The 20,897-nt window shown below is 37.5% G+C and overlaps 1 pseudogene; it reads left to right on the top strand.

The window, feature by feature from the left end:
* The first annotated feature begins 2,975 nt into the window (after nucleotides 1-2,975).
* Nucleotides 2,976-19,660, top strand: LOC133832169 (DUF21 domain-containing protein At4g14240-like; annotated as a pseudogene).
* Nucleotides 19,661-20,897: the final 1,237 nt, after the last annotated feature.

Raw genomic sequence — 20,897 nt, 5'->3', positions numbered from 1 at the left:
AGGATTAAGTATTTTTGAGGATTAAATTAAATAAGGGTAAAGTTTGAATGTTATGGGACATGTAAAAGCGGCCTAAGAGTGCCGTACAAAATATTTGCGCACAAGGCGCGACTTGGCCACATGTAGCCGAGGACAGCTTAATATTCACTGAGCTCGGTTTAAGTGGGCCGGAGTCAGTGGGATAACGGAGGGAGCAGCCTAAGAGCGCTAGCCTTAGTTATCATTTGTGCAGTGATATATGATATGAGTTGATATGTTTAGTATGTTGAATACTTGATTATACTGAATGATTATATGGTTGAGAACTTGTGATGCAATGTGAGATTCTGACTTGTCTGTTGATTGCTTATGCTCTGTTGTTGTGTTTTCTTGCTGGGCCTTGGCTCATGGGTGCTACGTGGTGCAAGTAAAGGCAAAGGCAAGCTGGACTAACCCTGAGATGGAGAGCTGCGGGGATGAATGTACATAGCCAGCTGTTCGATCGCCATGGTCGAGGAGTGGATCAGGACTGAGATTGCCTAACTATCTGTTTTGCCTTAATATGGCTTGATATTGTATTTAAACTTTATGTTTCTTGTAAACGATCTTTAAACTTGGTATTTTTGGGATCCCGTGCAAACAGAAAATGTTTCTTAATGAAAATGTGGCTTTTGAGACCAAAACATTTTAACCCTAGTTCCTTTATAGTTTCAATGACACGCTTTTAACTAAATGACTTGATTAGCAAGTCTAGCACTTTATAAACACACAGTGTAATGGTCTTGGCTATCCAAGGCGTTACATACGGGTTCCCATTGTTCATACATAAAATAATAAAGGAAACAAAATCTTTAATTAAAATTTACATATTTCAAAGTACTAAGTGCAGAAACTTAAAAGACATAATTTAAAAGACTCAAAAATAACAATGTCATCCTCGATCGATCTCATCGGTTCATTTCTTTAGTTCCTCGTTTGATACACAAGCCAAAGCTGCCTCGGATTTGTCCCACCTTTCATGTTCATTTTCCTACACAATCTAAATAAAAATGAATGAGCTGAATGCCCAGTAAGAAAAAAAAATACTAAAACATAAAACATAAAATAGACTTCAATATTAATGGCCATTAACTCATTATCGTAGTATGTGATAAAAATCGTTATAGTCCTCTTATTTTAACTATTATTTTAGAGGTAGGTTTAGACACAACTATAGTCTACGATAACAATAAAAGTCTTAGGGTTTTCTATCTAAGCAACCATATATCCCGAGTGACTAAAGACATAAAAAAAATATACAAACACACATCACATAAAAATCTAACTTATTTTCCTTACCAAAATTGAGATATTTGAGACAAGTGGGGGATTGGAAACTCCGAAAATCTTAAGTTTCAAAAAAATTGAGTACCTAAGATAGTTAGATCTTCAATCTATACCACAAACACTGAAATCACACTATAACTTACTTCCCATGTGTTTAGAAAAGCTTAAATTTGAAAGCTTTATCCCCAAAACCCTAGTGTTTCTCTCTAGAACGAAAATGACAGCTTGGAGGCTCTGAGAAGTGTTTGAAAAATGATGCAAATGACTGCGTGAAGGATCCTATTTATAGAATTCAAGGAGTGAAACTAACTCCCATTAAAATGAATAAAAATGGCTCTTTCTGCTTAACAAGTGCTCAAAACTCGATCAAAATCGTTTAAGAACAAGTCCAAGCTGTTGAGGACTGATTCTAGCTTTGGATTTCACTGAGATTCATAATTGGCACACACAGCCGATATTTGCCCACTATAGGCGATATATCGCCACCCTGTTTTGTCGAGGGTCTGTGGTTTCAATCATTCAAAGTCGACATGTTTTTCCATATCAGTATAGGCGATATATCGCCCCTATAGCTGTGATATATCGACTTATGCCTACGTACTAAACCATGTTTTTGCACGTTTTAAGCACACTAAACATTTTTTAAACCACTTTAACTGATTAATACGAGAGCCTAGCATCTGAGGGACGGTTCTAGATTTCCTAGGCTTATTTTTACCTTTATATTTATCCTTGATTATTTTTATTCATCTAAAATCATTAAATCCTTAATAAATGTACATATGACAAATGTCACATTCTTAACTATTCTATTTGAATCTTAGGATATAATAAATAATATTTTTAGGACCAACTACATTAATTAAACCTTATGATAAAATTAATATTTCTAAAGTATAGGCTAAACTTATAAAACTCATAGCTAGCTTTACGAGTTTCCAAAAAAATTCTCGGCTTGGACCAATATCACGAAAATTAAAAATACTACAAGATAATATTATCTAACTAAGTAAAATTCTGAGGCACTACCTTGCCGACTGTGTACACTTGCACATTTATATTGCTAATTAATTTTACAACAAGTTTTTGGTTTCGTTGTCTGGGATTGAATTTAGTGAAATTTTGTTTGTTGAAATTAATAGCTTTTCAATTTGGTCTCTTATTTTTTTTCTTGTTCTATTTTACGCTTTTGTTTGTTGATTTCTTGAGAGGTGCTTAAGATGTCACATCAATAAGTCCTCTTGAATTTCATTCAACATGACTTGGAACCTTTGTAAAAAGCATGGTGGAGATACAGGGAGTTGCTAATGAGGTTCCCATATCACAATTTCTCCAAAGAACCTCAACTTTAAGTCTTTCTTAATGGGTTGAATGCCACAACAAGAGAATGGGTAGAAAGAGAAGATGATACCACCAATTTTTACCAAGTATCCATGGATGAAGCCTATTAGATGTTGGAAGACATGGCGGAATACAATGAATGGTGGAATTGGAATTGTTCTATGACCAACCATGTATGGGAGAGCAATTACAACAATATGGAGCCGACTTTTGACACTTGAACTCGAGGGCCAAATGAGGAGAATCTGCATTTTCATGAATTAATCATAGAAGAGGAACCACACCAAGTGGCTCAATCAAGTTCATTGGAGGCATTGATGATGAAGTTTATGGCTAAAAATGATGCCTTGATTAAGAGCCAAGATGCATCCTTGAAGAAGTTGGAGATTCAAATTGAGTTATTGGACAAAGAGTTGTTTAGTGATATGGAAAATGCAAGGGGAAATGAACAAAGTGAGGAGGTCATTTTGAGAAGTAGTGAAGAATTAGAGACGATTTTGGAAAATTTTGAGCGGTAAAAGGAGCCCACTTCATAGAACAACAAGTCCTTGATTCTCAACTTTGGAAGCCACTAGTCATGGAAGCATACACATATGAAGAACCTTTTTGGCCACCACCTCCTCGACCATCAATAGCATCGTATCTTTGTGTCCACCAAACTCATTCATCAAAAGCAAGTCGAGTTGAGTACATGAGCCCTTCAATCCCACTTCTCACCAAGCTTGAGGGTGTCCACAATGAAGACCTATATGTGAAGGCTTATGCCACTCTTTGTCAGCAAAATCTGCTCTTTGATGAGTCATTTTCAACAAAGTCAAGCTGACGACTTTAAATCAAGCGCTTCTTGGGAGGAAACCTAAGTTTATAAACTTTTTTTAGTTTTGTTTTAGTAATTTAATTAAGTTCATTGTATTTCCTTTATTGAATATTTTTTTATGTTTATTAAAAAAATGGTTTTCCTTGTTTTCTCGATCTTCTTTCACTTGGTCTTTGGTGTTGCATTTTATGGTGCAGGAGTTAGGCTCAGAAAGATGGTGATTTAGAGTGAAAAAATCGAGTTTTGGAATGTTTTGGAGGTGTGGTAGGTGAACAAAAAAAAGGTAGGGAGCTAAAGAAAGTAATCTTGAAATTTTGGGTTGTAATGCTGCGAGAAAATGCTGCAACAATATAGGCTAAGTGCACAACATGTTCAGGGCATTTTGGTGGTTTTAGGCAGAGAGATCTGTGATGTGTTGCTCGATGTGTCAAAACCTACTAAGTGACACAACACAAGAATAAAAAACCCCAATATCTAGCACGATCTTTGTCTTCATCTTCTTCCCATCAACTTCAAGCCCTAGCCGCTTCTTCACTCACCAGCATTACCTTCACTTCCAACCGCCACCCCATATCACCATCACCACCTTCACTTCAACACGTCCCCCCAACCTAAATCACAACCCTCACTGCCCCACCATCCACGAACCACCAGGCTGAGCAAACCTAGCACATCCGTGAGCTCCCATGAACCCAGAACTCTGAGCCGCGCAGCCACGAACCCAGCTCCAATCCACACCTCCTAGGCATAATTTCATCACCCATGCACGATTCCAGTCACACTCAACCCCAGACGCGCCACTGTCCCCCTAAACCCAGTCGAGATGAGAGCCCAACCTTCATTTTTTCCCTTGCACAGAAACCACAGACCTGATCATCTCATAGACCCATTATCTCGAAATATTTTCCACATTTCCACTTCTATTTGGGTCTCTAATTTTTCAATGCATTTCAGTGAGTCCATTGCAAATTCCAGATTTAGCCTCTGTTGCAAATTTCAGGGATTCACATCATTGATCATTTTTCTTTATTGCTGATTGCTCCTTCAGAGGTCGTTCAACTTCAATCTTCTTGCCACTTTTGTAACACCCTGGATAGCCAAGACCGTTACACTGTGTGTTTATAAAAGTGCTAGACTTGCTAATCAAGTCATTTAATTAAGAACGTGTTACTGAAACTACAACGGAACTAGGGTTAAAATATTTTGGTCTTAAAAGTCACATTTCTCATAAAGAAACATTTCTTGTTTACATGGGATCCCAAAAATAATAAAATTAAAACCATTTACAAAAGATTCGACAATTAAATATAGTATTAGCCATATTAAGGCAAAATAGACAGTTAGGCAATCTCTGTTCTGATCCACTCCTCGGCCATGGCGACCGAACAGCTGGCTATGTACATTCAACCCCGCAGTTCTCCATCTCAGGATTGGTCCAACTTTCCTTTGCCTTTACCTGCACCACGTAGCACCCGTGAGCCAAGGCCCAGCAAGAAAACACAAAAACAGAGCATAAGCAATCAACAGACAATTCAATATCTCATATCGCATAAACATGTTCTCAACCATATAAACATTCAGAATAACCAAGTATTCAGCATACTAAACATATCAACTCATATCATATACCAATTTAAAAATGATAACTAGGGTTAGCGCCCTCAAGCCCCACCCTCCGTTATCCCACTGACTTCGGCCCGCTTAAACCGAGCTCAGTGAATATAAAGCTGTCCTTGGCTACCAGTGGCCAAGCCGCGCTTTGTGTGCAAATATGGTGTATGGCACCCGTAGCCCGCTATCACATGTCCCATGGCATAATACCATAATTGACATTATACAGATATCGAAAGCGCTTAGTCCCATCACAAACATATAACCGGGTGCAGTTTTCTTACCTTTAATTTCGTTAGCTTTGTTCGCTGTGATCTTTGAGCACGATCCCCCTTGAGCCCTAGCGCTCACCTAATCACAACCATAGATCACAATCATCACCAAACCTCAAGTCCAAAACCTAACCTCGAGACCAATCCCGAGCCCTCGGGAAGCTCTAATTCCACCAAACGGGGTGGTGGAATCGAATCCCGAACCCCCGGGCAAAAACCCTTGAAAATAACTCAAAAACCCCTTTCTGAAAATAGGGTAGCGCTACAGCGCTCTAAGGAGGGCGCTACAGTGCTATAAGCAGAACCAAAACACCCTCAGAAAGGTTGGCCTAGCGCTACAGCGCCCAAAGTCTAGCGGTGTAGCGCTAGTCACAGACAGCCAATACAACATTTTTCCTTCCTGCGATTTCCTCGAGCCAACCCTTACCAAAACTCTTCCAATCCCCAACCAAACTTAAAAACAAGCTTATTAACATACTCCACTCATCCCAAGCATCCCAAATACTCAAAACCCAAGCACATGCATCCATAATCTCCAAATTCACCATAGTTGATCCTAAACTCAGAAACTCAGCAGAACCAAAGAAATCACAGAGTTGAAGCCAAAGTTCCATCCCTTTAGCTGGAGAGTTGATGCTAGGATACCCTCTACTCTTCCTTGGCCTCCTCCTCCTCAAATCCATGGCTCCAATTCCCTAGAATTCCCCATCAATTCAGCTTAGATACCTTAGTTAAAAATTAAAACCAGAACTGAAGAAACTTCAAAGTTTTACCTCAAGTGGAAGGTCTGTTCTTGCTAAACCCTTGCCAATTCTTCAAGCCTAACTCACAAACCTTATGGCTCAGATTGATCTAGCTCTCCTCTGAATTTTACTCCAAGAACCCTCAAGAAAATGGTGGAGAAAGCCTAAACTGACCTTGCCTTCCTTCCCTTCTTTCTCTTTCTTTTCTTTCCTTCTTTTTTCTTCTTTTCAAACTTCTATTTTACTCTACAAACTCGACTGAGCATAAAGCCTCTCAATAATACCTATCTCTTAAAAGCCAAATGACCATAATGCCCTCCCCTTTAATTCTAAATCCGTTAATCCACTTAGGGGCATTTTGGTCATTTTACCAAATTCCCGCTAATTCCTCAAGTGTCTCTAATATTTTCCACCTACTTCCCGATACCTAATTAATCACCAACTATATTCCTCATTATCAAAATTAACGCCGATATTTTCTCTAAATTCCCATGTACACCCCTAGGCTCGCCCCGAGCCGGGTATAAATCCTCGCCGTTACTTTTTCGCTAAACCGCTCACTAGGATCGTCTCGAGTCATAGATCACAGATGTATCCACATAAAAATGTGGTCTCAACAATTATCGCATATATATATACAGTTATTCCCGCAACGGGCCAAAATTACGATTATGCCCTTCTAACCTATTCAGGGCCTACATGCATACTAATACACATAGTCATGCATCTCAAATATTCAAATAGTCATATAACATGCTTTGAATCATTAAATCACATATATTCCAATTATGCCCTCCCGGCACACTAATTGGGGCCCTTAAGCCTTATAAGTAAATTTGGGTCGTTATAACTATCCCATCCTAATGAGAATTTCATCCTCGAAATTTACCTGAATAACTCGGGATATCGATCCCGCATTGCTGTCTCGAGCTCCCAGGTCGCCTCCTCGACCTTACTATTCCTCCGCAACACTTTAACAAGAAGAATCGTCTTATTTCGCAACACTTTATCTTTCCGATCCAAGATCTGAACTGGTTGCTCTTCATAAGCCAAATCTGTCTGTAACTCTAAATCTTCATACCTTAATACATGAGTTACATCTGAGACGTACTTTTGAAGCATAGAAACATGGAATACGTCATGGACTCCAGACAATGATGGTGGCAAGGCTAATCTGTAAGCCACCTGACCAATCCTTTCCAGGATCTCAAATGGTCCAATGAATCTAGGCCTTAGCTTTCCCTTCTTTCCAAACCTCCTCACCCCTCGCAAAGGTGAAACTCGAAGGAACACATGGTCCCCAACCTGGAAGTCCACGTCCCTACGCTTAGGATCAGCGTAGCTTTTTTGTCTGCTCTGAGAAGCAAGCATTCTAGCTCGGATCTTCTCTATAGCTTCATTTGTCCTCTGAACCATATCTGGCCCCAAATATTTCCTCTCACTCATCTTATCCCAATGAATGGGTGATCTACACTTCCTCCCGTACAACATCTCATAGGGAGCCACTCCAATTGTTGACTGATAACTATTGTTATATGAAAATTCAATCAACGGAAGATACTTACTCCATGAACCCTCAAAATCAATCACACATGCTCTGAGCATATCCTCCAACACCTGAATCGTCCTCTCAGATTGTCCGTCAGTCTGAGGATGAAAGGCTGTACTGAACTTCAACTGAGTCCCCAAAGCCTTCTGTAGACTACCCCAAAACTTGGAATTAAAGATAGGATCCCGGTCTGACACTATAGACTTAGGAACCCCATGGAGACGTACTATTTTCCTCACATACAACTCTGCATACTGATCCATAGTATATGTCGATCTCACTAGAAGAAAATGGGCCGACTTGGTATATCTGTCCACTATCACCCACACCGAGTCATGAAGCCCTACTGTTATGGGTAAACCTCCCACAAAATCCATAGTGATGTCCTCCCATTTCCACTTAGGAATACCCAAAGGCTGAAGCAACCCTGCTGGTCACTGATGCTCAATTTTCACCTACTGACAGGTTAAGCATCTAGCAACATACTCCACCACATCTTTGTTCATCCTGGGCCACCAATTCAACATCTGTAGATCCTGATACATCTTCGTGGTACCCAGATGCAGCGAGTACGGCATCGTATGAGATTCATCTAGTATTTCTCATCTAATTCCCTCATTAGCTAGAACACATATCCGTCCCTGATACCGAAGTAACCCAACCTCAGAAACAGAATAGTCCTTAGCTACTCCCACTAAGACATCCTCCCTAATCCTCTGTAACTGAGCATCTGCCAACTGTCCTTCTCTGATCCTCTCTATCAGGGTCGACTGTAGAGTAATATTGGCCAACCGGCCTACCACCAACTCTATCCCTGCTCTGACCATCTCATCAGCTAACTCTCTTGAGATCTGAATGGAGCTATATAACTGACCTGGACCTCTCCGGCTCAATGCATCTGCCACCACATTGGCTTTCCCCGGATGGTAAAGAATGTCACAATCATAGTCCTTTACCAACTCAAGCCAACGCCTCTGTCTCATGTTTAGATCCTTCTGCGTAAAGAAATACTTCAGACTTTTATGGTCAGTATATACCTCACACTTCTCCCCATACAGATAATGTCGCTAAATCTTCAGTGCGAATACCACCGCTCCCAGCTCCAAATCATGGGTAGGATACCGCTGTTCATACTCCTTCAGTTTTCATGACGCATATACTATAACCTTCTCATTCTGCATCAACACATAGCCTAAGCCCAACCTCGATGCATCACAGTAAACAACTAACTTCCCTTCCCCCAAAGGAAGACTCAAAACTGGCACTGTAATAAGCCGTTGCTTTAGCTCTTGAAAATTGTCTTTGCACTTGTCTGACCAGATAAACTTCAAATTCTTCCGTGTCAATTCTGTCATCGGTGCTGCTATCTTCGAGAAGCCCTCTACAAACCGTCTTTAGTAACCTGCCAAACCAAGAAAACTCCGCACCTCCGAGGCATTCCTTGGCCTCGGCCAATCCCTAACCGCCTCTACCTTAGATGGATCCACCTTAATCACTTCTGGTAACCAAAATTCACATTTCTTAAACTTGGCGTACAACTGATGCTCCCTCAACCTCTGAAGAACCTATCGAAGATGAAGCTCGTGCTCTGTCTCTGAACTGGAATACACCAAGATGTCTTCGATGAAGACAATAACAAACTGATCCAGAAAATCCTTGAACACCCTATTCATTAGATCCATAACGGCTACTGGGGCATTGGTCAAACCAAATGACATGACAAGAAACTCATAGTTCCCATACCACGTTCGGAAGGCCGCCTTCGGTATGTCCTCATCCTTGATCCTCAGCTGGTGATAACCAGATGAAGATCAATCTTTGAGAACACTGTCTTACCCTGCAGCTGGTCGAAAAAGTCATCAATCCTTGGTAGGGGTTACTTATTCTTAATAGTCAACTTGTTCAATTCCCTGTAATCTATGCACATTCTTAAAGTCCCATCCTTCTTCTTCACAAATAGCACTGGAGCACCCCATGGAATGTAACTAGGTCTGATGAATCCCAAATCCAGAAGCTCCTGCAACTGTATTTTTAATTCTTTCAGTTCCAATGGTGCCATTGTATATGGTGCCCTCGACACTGGTTCTGTCCTTGGTGCCAACTCAATAACAAACAGAATCTCTCTACGTGGCGGCAACCCTGGCAAGTCCTTAGGAAACACATCTAAGAACTCGCAAACCAATCTGGTCTCCTCCAGTCCCACTGGTGAAACTCTGGTGGTATCCACCACACTAGCCAGGAAACCTATACATCCACCTTGTAACAAGTCTCTGGCTCTCAACGCCGATATCCTGGGCACGCGGGGTCCATGCACTGCTCCCACAAAAACAAAGGGATCCTTGCCCTCTGGCTCAAAAGTCACCATCTTCTTCCTGCAGTCAATGGTAGCTCCATATCTAACCAACCAATCCATACCTAGAATCATATCAAAGTCCTCCATACTCAACTCAATCAAATCTATTGATAATTCCCTACCATCAACTATCACTGGCAGTGCTCTAATCCACCTCCTAGATACCACCAGTTCCCCTGTAGGCAAAATAGTCCCAAACCTTGAAACACAATACTCACTAGGTCTACACAGCCTATCAATCACCTTACTAGAAACAAATGAGTGTGTAGCACCACAGTCAATCAATATAGTAAAAGGAGTGCCAGCACTAGAAAGCTGACCTGTCACTACCGAGGGACTAGCCTTCGGTATCAACACTCGAGTTGGAGTCAAGCTGTCCACCTTCCCTGTATCTCCCTTCTAGAATCATATCAAAGTCCTCCACACTCGAGAAAATCATTCATCTAGTTGTGGATTTGGGGAAATTTTGAAATGAGCATTTATCAACTCAACTTTCCATTTTTTTTTACTATTTTGATTAACTGTTCTGCTGATTGTGTTGTTGCTCATTGTTTTTCATGTCGTTTGTGTTGGTGTTACTCATTGCTAATGTGTTGTTGTTATGTTTTGTGAATGTTGTTTGTGTTGAGTAGGAATTGCACCTCTTGAAGTTTGCAGGTGTGGATGTTTTTTTATTCTTGTATGTTCTGTTCATGCTTAGTTAATTGAGTATTTTATATATTTTTTAGTTTATATGTTTTGCGTGTGCTTTGAGAGGAAATTGTATTGCTTTTAGTGGTGCTTAACTTTGGGGCTCGATGATGAACCAATTACATAAATAAAAATAAAAATAAAATCCATTCATTTGCCTCTTGTTGTGTGATTTACTAATAGTACTTGAGTGTTAATGGAGTTTGAAAACTTATAATGATAGTGTTGATCCCTATTTTGTGTGCATAGCTTGACCATTTTTTTCTTGAGCCCTTATAACTAGCTAGACTTTTGGGAGAGCCTAAGTTTCTAGAATTTCTTAGTGGTTCCTTTGAGACGAAATCCTAGACATCACTAAACTAAGGACATGATTTAGGCCATCTTTGGACTATTTGATCCTTTCGAGCCAACCATGCTATACTTTTTATCCATAGTCACCCTTTTGAGCTTAATTGATCATTTTTTTTTTCTTTTCCATACATTAGCCTAGTTATATACACATCATTACACCATACCCTTGCGCACTTTGGTATTTCTAGATTATATTTTGATTGTTGCACAATAAGAGAGGGTGAGATCAGCGTAATTCTTGTTGAGTGGAATCTTGGTGAGAATTTCCATTATTTTCCTTTCTTGTTTTAAACATTGGGTACAATGTTGATTTTTAAGTTTGAGGGAGAGTGTGTCTTTTCTTGTGTCTCTTGCTTTTATATTTGCATTTATATATACAAAAAAAAAATTGAAAAAAAAAAACTAGTGTATGTGCAAAGAAAAAAGTGCACTCCCATGATTTTTTTTTTTTTTAAATGTACAAATAAAGTTTGCAATTAAGTTTAGGGGTGTAGCATCTTATCTAAAAAAACAGTAAAGTATAGTTTCGGTAATATGTTTCTTTCTTTGTTTGTTTTTAATAATGAATCATGGAAAGAATGATATTCAAATTGTATGGGGTATTCTATGGGGAGTGATTGTAAGCCCTTACTTTGGTCCTAAGAAGATTGAGGTGCTATTAGGGTGATTTGAGCCAAAAAAAATGCTTTCTCTTTTAACCACCTTTACCTAATCCTTACATTACAAGCTTGATAACATCCTATTGATCTTTGGTTTGGTATTTGTCAACATTAGTGGAGAGGGTATCATTAAGGCAGCCTGTGGAGACAATTATTAGGCTTTGGGATCAAGAGCTAGTTTGCTTAGGGGAGATTTGAGAATAATTTGGGAAGAGTTATGTACACAATTTAGGGAGAGACACTTGATTCTTGATTTGATAGCATCATTAAGAACAATTTAGATGGGTGCTCTTAGCTACTAATAAAGATCCAGGAGTGGGAGTGTTGAGCCTCAATTGGGAAGGACATTACCAAGTTGAAGAAGTTGTTAGGCGAAAGACATACAGCCTGACCAAGTTGAATGGAGAATTGATACCACGTGCCTTGAATGCTGAGCACCTTTGCCGGTATTACCAGTGAAAATTTGAGCAAGCTTTTGTACTATTTTTACTTCCAGCAATTTACTTTTTCAGTTTTATTATGTAACAAACAATGAGTAGAACTTAATGAAAATTGTATGGTCCTAAAACACGATATGAGTTATTTCAGGAAGATATTGCTTAAATTACGCGTCAATAATGGCACCGTATGTGACTTGCCCAAACACCCAAGAAAAGTGATCACAGATTATTAATCTCTAATCACTTGGGGACGAAGATGAGTAGGGCTCGAATCATTCAAAAGAAACAGTTCTAGCAGGCAAGACCTAAGAAGGACTTAAATAAAAGACACCTGAAAGAGGTACCTTAGAACGTTTCAAGAACCTTAATTTCAGTAATAGGTATGCCAGATCTTAAACATGGTCTCTAACCGGCGTATGCTCGCAACTATGGTGTCTTAGGACTCGAAATCAATGCGAAAAGTAATGGATCTAATCGTACCATTAAATACTTAGGTCAACACGGATAAGAGGAACCTGAATGGGGTACCTTAGAGTTGAGAAAAGAATGAACTAAGGCTAAGAAAATTTGAGTAATGGTACTACAAGACCTAAGCGCATCCTGAGGCCTTAGTGTCAGACAGATAAGCACCCAAATACTCAAAATATGCGCAAAGGTGCAAGCCTAGGTTTGGAGTGTGTAACGGTATACACGAAGAAACCTAGTAGAATTAGATGCAACAAAAGCCCTAATGATAATGGTCACTCAAATACTTAAAAGATTTAGACGTAAAGTTTCCTAAAACCTAGACACAGTCAAGCTACAATGATTTCAACCTACACTACGGGAGCCTGAGAATGTCGCAAAGCCTCAGCGCAAAAATTACATGTAAAAATCATGAAAAATAATTGACTAAATCAAAAGAATATACATGTAAGTAAAATGAGTTATATATTACATTATAATTTAGGTACAAAGAGCTAGGGAGTGCGAGAAATATCAAGTTTGAACTATAAAGGCCCGAAGACCTATAACAAAAAATACATACACAAAAAATGGATAAAACTATTGTGGGGGCGACCCATCACCACTAGTGGGAGCATCTTAGGACCCGGGGGTAGCTCGACAGTAGTGACAACGACATTCTCGAGGCCAATAGGCTCGGGAGTGGTCAAAACACTGTTCTTAAGAGCCTCTTCGGCCTTCAAGCTCTCTTCATAGAGGCCTCGGACATAGGCTTCATCATCCCAAAGGTAGCTCAGGTACAAGTCTCGATTGCAGAGCCACACATTGAAAATAGTGTCCATACTGACCGAGTTGGACAGCTCGCGCTATTCTATGACCTCTGCCTTGCTCTCCTTTATCACCTCAGCCACCCAAGCCACTTGGGTGTCGATCCTCGCCTTTAAAGTCTTCTTCTGGTGGATGAGATTGGATTTATCTTTCTCCATGGAAATAATTTTAGTCCGGGCCTCGGCAAGCTCCTTCTCGGTAACCTCATGAAGAGTCTTCTCCAAATTATAGGCGATCTTCTCCCGGGCCATGGCCAACTCTTTCTTGGCAGCCTCCCGAAGAGCTTTCTTGTTGTCTCACGCATGCTCGACCTCTGTGAAAGACTAGGCCAACTTCTTTGCCTCATTGGGAGGAATAATTCCATTACCTTTTAGCTGGGCTAGCTTCTCTTCAGCCTTGTTCACCAAGGCAGTATAGTTTTGGAGCTTCTCGTGAAGGCGTTGGGTGTCCCATATCAACCCATTCACAACCTCACTTTGTTGGATAGTGAGGAGGGCCATTTGCAAACATAATGAGCAATAAATGTCAATAATATGTGGGTAAAATTATAGACCAAGTTACCATATAAGTTGAAGATAGCTTACTAGAACTGAAGTTGTCGATTGACTCTGAGAGAGATGGGCAACATTTTTCTTTCTCAGTTGAGCCCATCACCGAGGAGGTCTACTCCCGATAATGTCTCCCACAGTCGCTAGCAGCCTAGCGGCCAGGAGGCGACCTCCTCCCCAAGGTCCCGGAGGTATTCCTGTTGGGATTAATTCCTTTTAAAGCATACGTATTGAACAATTTTTATGAAATGAATTTTAGCATATGTTTATTGTTTATTATTATTATTAGAATAATATTATATTAATATTAAAAAAAATTCAAATTCGTTATTGTGACTTCAATCTTGTATTGGTACGAGGGGATTAAGATTGTAGGGAACGAATTTAAATAGTTCGTTGTAAAACAAAGTTATATGAAATCTTTGGAGTAAATATCGTAAGTACGGTTCACTAGTATTATGAATACATGTAATCTAGATCCAGATTCTTGATGTAGTAGGACATCTTAGTGGAGGTACTTTGTATAAAGTGGTTAAACATGAACAGGACCCAATATGTTATTAATACTTAATAATATCTTTTACTCTATAAGTATTAATTTAACATATTAATAAGATGATTATATACAAATTGATCTTAATCCTGAAGTTATTATGAACTCTTATATTATGTCATATGAGTTCTTTGATTCACTCGTTATGGTTTGTCAGAATGATCATGCTGAAAAAAAAAATTTGAGAACTCATTGATGTAGATGGTCGGGGACATAATATAAAGGTATGGAATCTATACATTTCCGAGAGGAATCGAATAATGTTTCTCTTAAGGGTTGACTTTTGGAATTGAAAGGTTATTGAGCTCAAATTCATAAATCAGTTTATGATTAACATTCACTAGTAAAGTTAAAGGTACTTAATAAAACAAGATATGATTAAAGAGGTTAAACAATAATTAATTCGTACTTTAATTTTGAATCAGTAATAGAGGATTGAATTGTATACTACAACAATTTTTCTCAAATATTACATTAAAATATAACATAATTTTAGAAGTGCTATTGATACGGAGACAAGAAAAAAAGACACGGGAAAAAAAATTTAGGCGGCAAATGAAACACTTTTTGCCGCCTGAAATTGACAAAAGAGAACAGCAAATTGACAAAGGAGAACAGTGTGCCTCTCCCTCTCTCAAATCCCTAATCTCCCTAATCTCTACCAGTCTTTCTCTCATTGCATTCAGTCTCAAATCCCTAATCCCTAATCTCTCAGTGCATTCAGTCTTTCTCTCATTCGCTCTACCTTGCTCTTTCTCTCATTCGCTCTCTCACATTCTCTCGGCTTTCTAACCCTCGCGTCGTTGAAACACACCACAACCACACCCCTGCTGAAGCCTCCCTCAAGCCGGTACTCACGCAACTGAAGCACACCACGACCACGACCGTGCTGTAGTCGTTGAGTCTCTCGTCCCCCCCCCCCCTCTTTGTTTTTCTCTCCCGCTGGCTTTGAGAAAGAACTGGAGACCTCCGTTTGTCTCTGTGAGGTATAATTTTTTTTTTTTTTCAGATTTCAATTTAATATCAAAAAACCATTTTGAATATTATCAATATATATATATATGCTTGTGTTGGAATAATTTTTTCGATTGGCATTTGGAATTTGATGTGATTTTATGCATAGATTATATATTTATCGAGTATTCACAATCCAGATTGATGTTTTGATATGGTGATTCACAAATTTGCAGGCCCTTCCAATTTACTTGGATAAAATGTTCAATCAATATGTGGCTATAATTCTCTCTGTGACTTTTGTTCTATTTTTTGGAGAGGTATTTTATTTTTGTTCCATTAACTTTCATGCTTGGTTTAACAGTAAAGTGTCAATATTTTTGTTGGCTTATTATGATGGAAACTTGATATTCGTTTTTCTAAATCAGGTTATCCCACAAGATATATGCACTAGATATGGACTTGCAGTAGGTTCCAAAATTTTTTGGCTTGTTCGGATTTTGATGATAATTTGCTACCCAATTGGAAAGGTACAATCTCCAATGGAAAGTTGATGTTTAAACATTTAAATGTGAACTTGGAATTTGCATTTATCAACCCTCTAATCTATACTATTTTAAACTGGTGTTTTAGTCATTGAATTTAAGTATTTTTTTAGTGGTTAAAAATAAATCATAAATGTAAAGCAAAACTGTGGAATCTGGTTGCAAAACGATGGATTCTTAATGATATCAGATTATAAGGGATTTATATCTATTTTTTGACTTGAGATATACACAATGCAGATTTTGGATTGGGTATTAGGACATAATGAAGCTTTATTTAGGCGAGCTTAGTTAAAAGTCCTTGTCTCCATCCACAGCCAAGAGGTAAAGTAAAGCTGTTGAGGATAATTAATATGCTCTTTAACTTAAGGAATAGCTTTACAAGTTGAAAATACAAATTATTGCTATCATTTACCACAGATATATCTTGTCATTAGTTCTGATTTCCTTATCTTGTCATAATAGCGGGCAAGGGTGGTGAGCTTACACATGACGAGACAACAATTATAAGTGGGGCACTAGATTTAACTGAGAAGGTAAGGTCTTAACAGAAATATCATTATTCCTTACATTCATTTCCTTCTAATTTGCATGTATGCCAGTTATAGTATTATATCCAACTATTATATGAGGTGGACGTAAATCCTGGTGAATATGAAAGTTTATTTTACTTCTTCTACTTCTCTCTCTCTCTGAGTCTTTAGAACTATACCAAAGAGGCTAAAACTTTTTTTTTTTAATTGTAATTTCATTTTGAAGTATAGCTATTTGAAACTCTGTGCTCATGCTAAATCTTTCTCTCTCTCGAGCTCGCTTATTCAATATTCTGTTTTAAAGTTGTTTGGATTTTTTTACTTTACTCCCCAGTCATCTTATCTTTTGGTTTAAAGAGCATTCTGAAACTTTTCTTGTCATTATAGTTTCATTTTGATGTATAATGATTTCACTCTTTATGCTCATACTGAAATTGTAACTTGAATATGATAGTAAGCTTGCAATAATGTGTCATGATTAGAAAATCAGCATCTTACTTTCTTTCTATTATTAATTTTTTTTAAATCTTAAAAAACAGACAGCTGAGGAGGCTATGACACCCATTGAATGAACGTTTTCCTTAGATGTCAATTCAAAGTTGGACTGGTGAGTTTTGGTCATGAATTCATTGTTCTTTCTTTCTGTCAATTGGATTTTACTGGTTTTCACAATTTTTGTTTACATGCTGTTTTTAGCTGATTTTCAAAGATTCAGTCACTCGACCTTAGAAACTATTTTTTTATAAAAGAAGAAAATATAGAAAGTTTTGTTGTTGTTGTAGTGATAGATTGTGTTAAAAGAAGGATATTTTAGCTGTGATATCAGTCCTAGGCTCCTAGCCTATCATCTTAGGAACACTATCCCAATTAGTTGCTGGCTTGTCAATAGTTCTGTCACCTTTTTACACAAAGTTTCACTGAGGATAGTTTGTACATTTTATTTTTATTTTTGCATACAGTGCTCTGGCATATCATAATGGCGTGACCCATGTTTTACTGAAACATGTCTTATGCTGCAATTGAAATGTTAGGAATGTTTGAATCACATGACAGCTCAATGTGTTTTCTCGTCGTACAGTTATTTTCTGTTTTCTTAGCAGAAGTTTGTTGCAGAAAAAAATTATATTTTTTTATTGTATTTCTCATTTTTCTCCTCCTTTTATTCAATAACACAGGGAGGCTATGGGAAAAGTTCTTGCTCGGGGGCATAGTCGAGTTCCTGTCTATTCTGGGAATCCGAAGAACGTTATTGGACTGCTTCTGGTGGGTGCTAGAATAGTAGAATGTGAATGTTTAGAAGATGTTTGTATACTAGATGCATTTTAAATTTGACTTATCAAAGGAACTAACAGCGGGTAACATACTTTGTACTCTGCTCTTTAACTTGTTCAATTCTTCTTATTGTTAGGTGAAAAGTCTTCTTACTGTACGACCTGAAACAGAGACTCCAGTCAGTGTCGTTTCCATCTGGAGAATACCACGGTTTGCTTAACTCTTCAATTACTAATTTTTTATTTTTCAGAAAATACATTCAGTCAGAGTATCCAGTGTTGATTTGTATGTTGTATACTCAGAGTTCCTGCCGATATGCCACTGTACGATATATTAAACGAGTTTCAGAAGGGCAGCAGTCATATGGCAGCTGTGGTGAAGACTAAAGGGAAAAGCAAGCTTCCTACAATTGATGGGGAGAAGACTTTTCTGTGGCTGCCTAGTAATAATTTTACAGAACATGTCTATTTCTATATGCATATTTATATTATTTAGGCTTCTTTGTTTGATGCTTTTGATAATTAATATGGTTTTTTAAGAGTTACTATAAGCACTTATCAATGTTTTGGTAAAAGATGAAAGTATCTTTAGAATGGGTCCATTATTAAGAGTTGATCATTTATGTGCTAATTTCATCTAATATAAATATTCAACTGATTGCTTTTTGACACAGTGGTAATATAATATTTTGTATTGATTGCTTCAATGCTTTTAGCCAGGTCTTAATGAGAAATTAAAATGCATAAAGCAACATTCAATGTTGGAAGTTTCTTTGATTAATATTCAGGTTCAAGGTATTTGAGCTTTCTTACATGGGTTTCTTTATTTATGTATATATTAATCAACTAATGCCTTAAGGTCTTTCTAAGCAGTTGGAAAGAGCAACAATAGAAATAGAAAACTAATTCAGAATATAGAGCATAAAAAACAACCAGATGCACATAAAACAGAAAGGAAAAAATGGCAACAGGTCTTCATACATGATTATATTTTATCTAATTTACTTTGGAGTTTTATCTTCATATATAGCTATTTGATGATTTGTTTATTAATTCTTCTATTAACTTTCATTCAATTTTTGGTCTCTTATTTATAGGTTAGGAAATCAATCAAAGAGACTGCCTTAATTCTCTCTAATGATGATGTTGATGGTGGCAGGGCTTGGCAAGGCGAGGTGTAGGCTCGATGGTATGTATCTCTTCTAACCAGTGATCAAGCTTGGCATTTTTTTAAGGTGCAACCTGTTGGCATAATCCTTTTTGTTGCTATCATGACTACACAAGGCATGATTCTATAGCTTGATTTCTTATAAGTTTTCACTATGTCATTTTAGCTTGTGATGAGTATTTCCATCTGTTATGGTGTATTCAATATTTTCATCTGTTTTATGTTACTTTTGTTTGTTTGTAGGGTCTACTTTTGTTTACAAAAAGTAACTTTTTTTCTTTGGTTGTCTTTCCAAATATAAATTCCCATTAGGACATTGCATATTATATAAAGGCAGATGCATAGAACTTTTAAAGAGCAGTTACTATGAATTAAGTGTGGTGCGATTATTATTTGGTTGTTATGCTAGTCACTTGTCCCTCCTTAGTGACTCTCATTGTCTATTTTGCCATTTCTGTCCTATTTTTTCTTAAGTTTTCTTAGTTCTTTCTGCTCTGATGTTGTTCTATTTTGATGTATTTATTTCATGTATAGGTATTATATATATACAAGGATATATGTACATCTGTTTGTGTCTCCAGATTTAGTTCTTTCCCTCTCACCCACGATCTCATTCTCTCTCTTTCTTTCTCTGTTGTTGCAGATGTTAGCATGGAGGTGGGACTGTGGGGATGGTGTTGTAACAGCGTCCCCTTTAATGCGACTAGGGTACCGTTTCCGTGAAGAAAATGGTTTATTTTGATTACATCCCCACTTATCTAAAAGGGTAATGAAGATTTTTTATTCTTAGGCATCATCTTTGATTATTTTTTATAATAATTATTATATATTAAAATAACTCATGAGTTTGAAGAAAAATAATACAGTTTTGGTTTTTTCTTCTGTTTATCTGGATTTATGGCTTGATAGAGATGATAATGGGTTTTAAGTCTCAAATACAGTAGTTTTAAGGAAAAACTGAAGTTTAGGCTTATATTTTTGCATTGAATAGTATATTTATTTTTTTCTATGAAGTTTCAGGAAAGATAAATACAACATTTAAATTTGTGATTAACTTATTTAGTTCTAGTTGGCCAAATTCTTAGACAATTCGCAGTTAATGTAATAGGGTGTTCATGTAAGATGTTAATGATGTTGGGTATTATGGTCTTGCAGCTAAGCTTCTATGGAGGGGTGCTGAGTGTTGGAATGAGTGTTGGAGTGTGAAAGATTAAAAAAGTTGGAAGACTTGGATGAAGAAAACAAGGCATTAGGATTGAATGTAGATAAGGTTTGCTCTCTATATTGTAATTCATATTTATTTGAAAATTGTTAATCTCTATTTGGTAACTAGAAACTAGTATTTTTGTTTGGGATTTTCTTGCAGCATTCTTATAGAGTTTAATTGTTTAAGTATATTAAGCTTTAGTTTATCTTGACAGGAGGTTTCAGCTTAGCCTTTTATTAGCCTATAAATGTAATGTCTGCTTTTATTAGCCTTTTCATTCTTCCTTTTTATACACATTACTGCATTGAAGTCATAGGTTGTCTATGATTTTTCATGCTTACGTTTGACACTTCTATCAGATAATAGTACATATTCTTTGATTGCTTGATTGATGCTTTTCAAAGTATAATATAGATATATTTAATTAGAGCTAATAATGTCATTAATGCAACATGGATGACTATAGCTACCACTTTAATAATTTCTAATCTTCCAGTTTTATCAGATACTATATTGTTCAGTGACATAATATATCAAGTGACCGATTACACACATGCATAGGCACACATTGACACCTATACTTGGATTGACTGATAAAATCTTATAATTTCATTACTTCCAACATAGAAACCTAGAATTACAACTTTCAAGCATTTTTAATTAATACAAGGCAATTTGGTTTTGTTTTGTTTTTTTATAAAAGCCCTAGAATTAC

Source organism: Humulus lupulus, chromosome 4 (assembly GCF_963169125.1).
Source record: "Humulus lupulus chromosome 4, drHumLupu1.1, whole genome shotgun sequence".
NCBI classification, from domain to species: Eukaryota; Viridiplantae; Streptophyta; class Magnoliopsida; order Rosales; family Cannabaceae; genus Humulus; species Humulus lupulus.
Note: the sequence above shows the minus strand (reverse complement) of the source record. Positions and strands in the feature narration are given on the sequence as shown.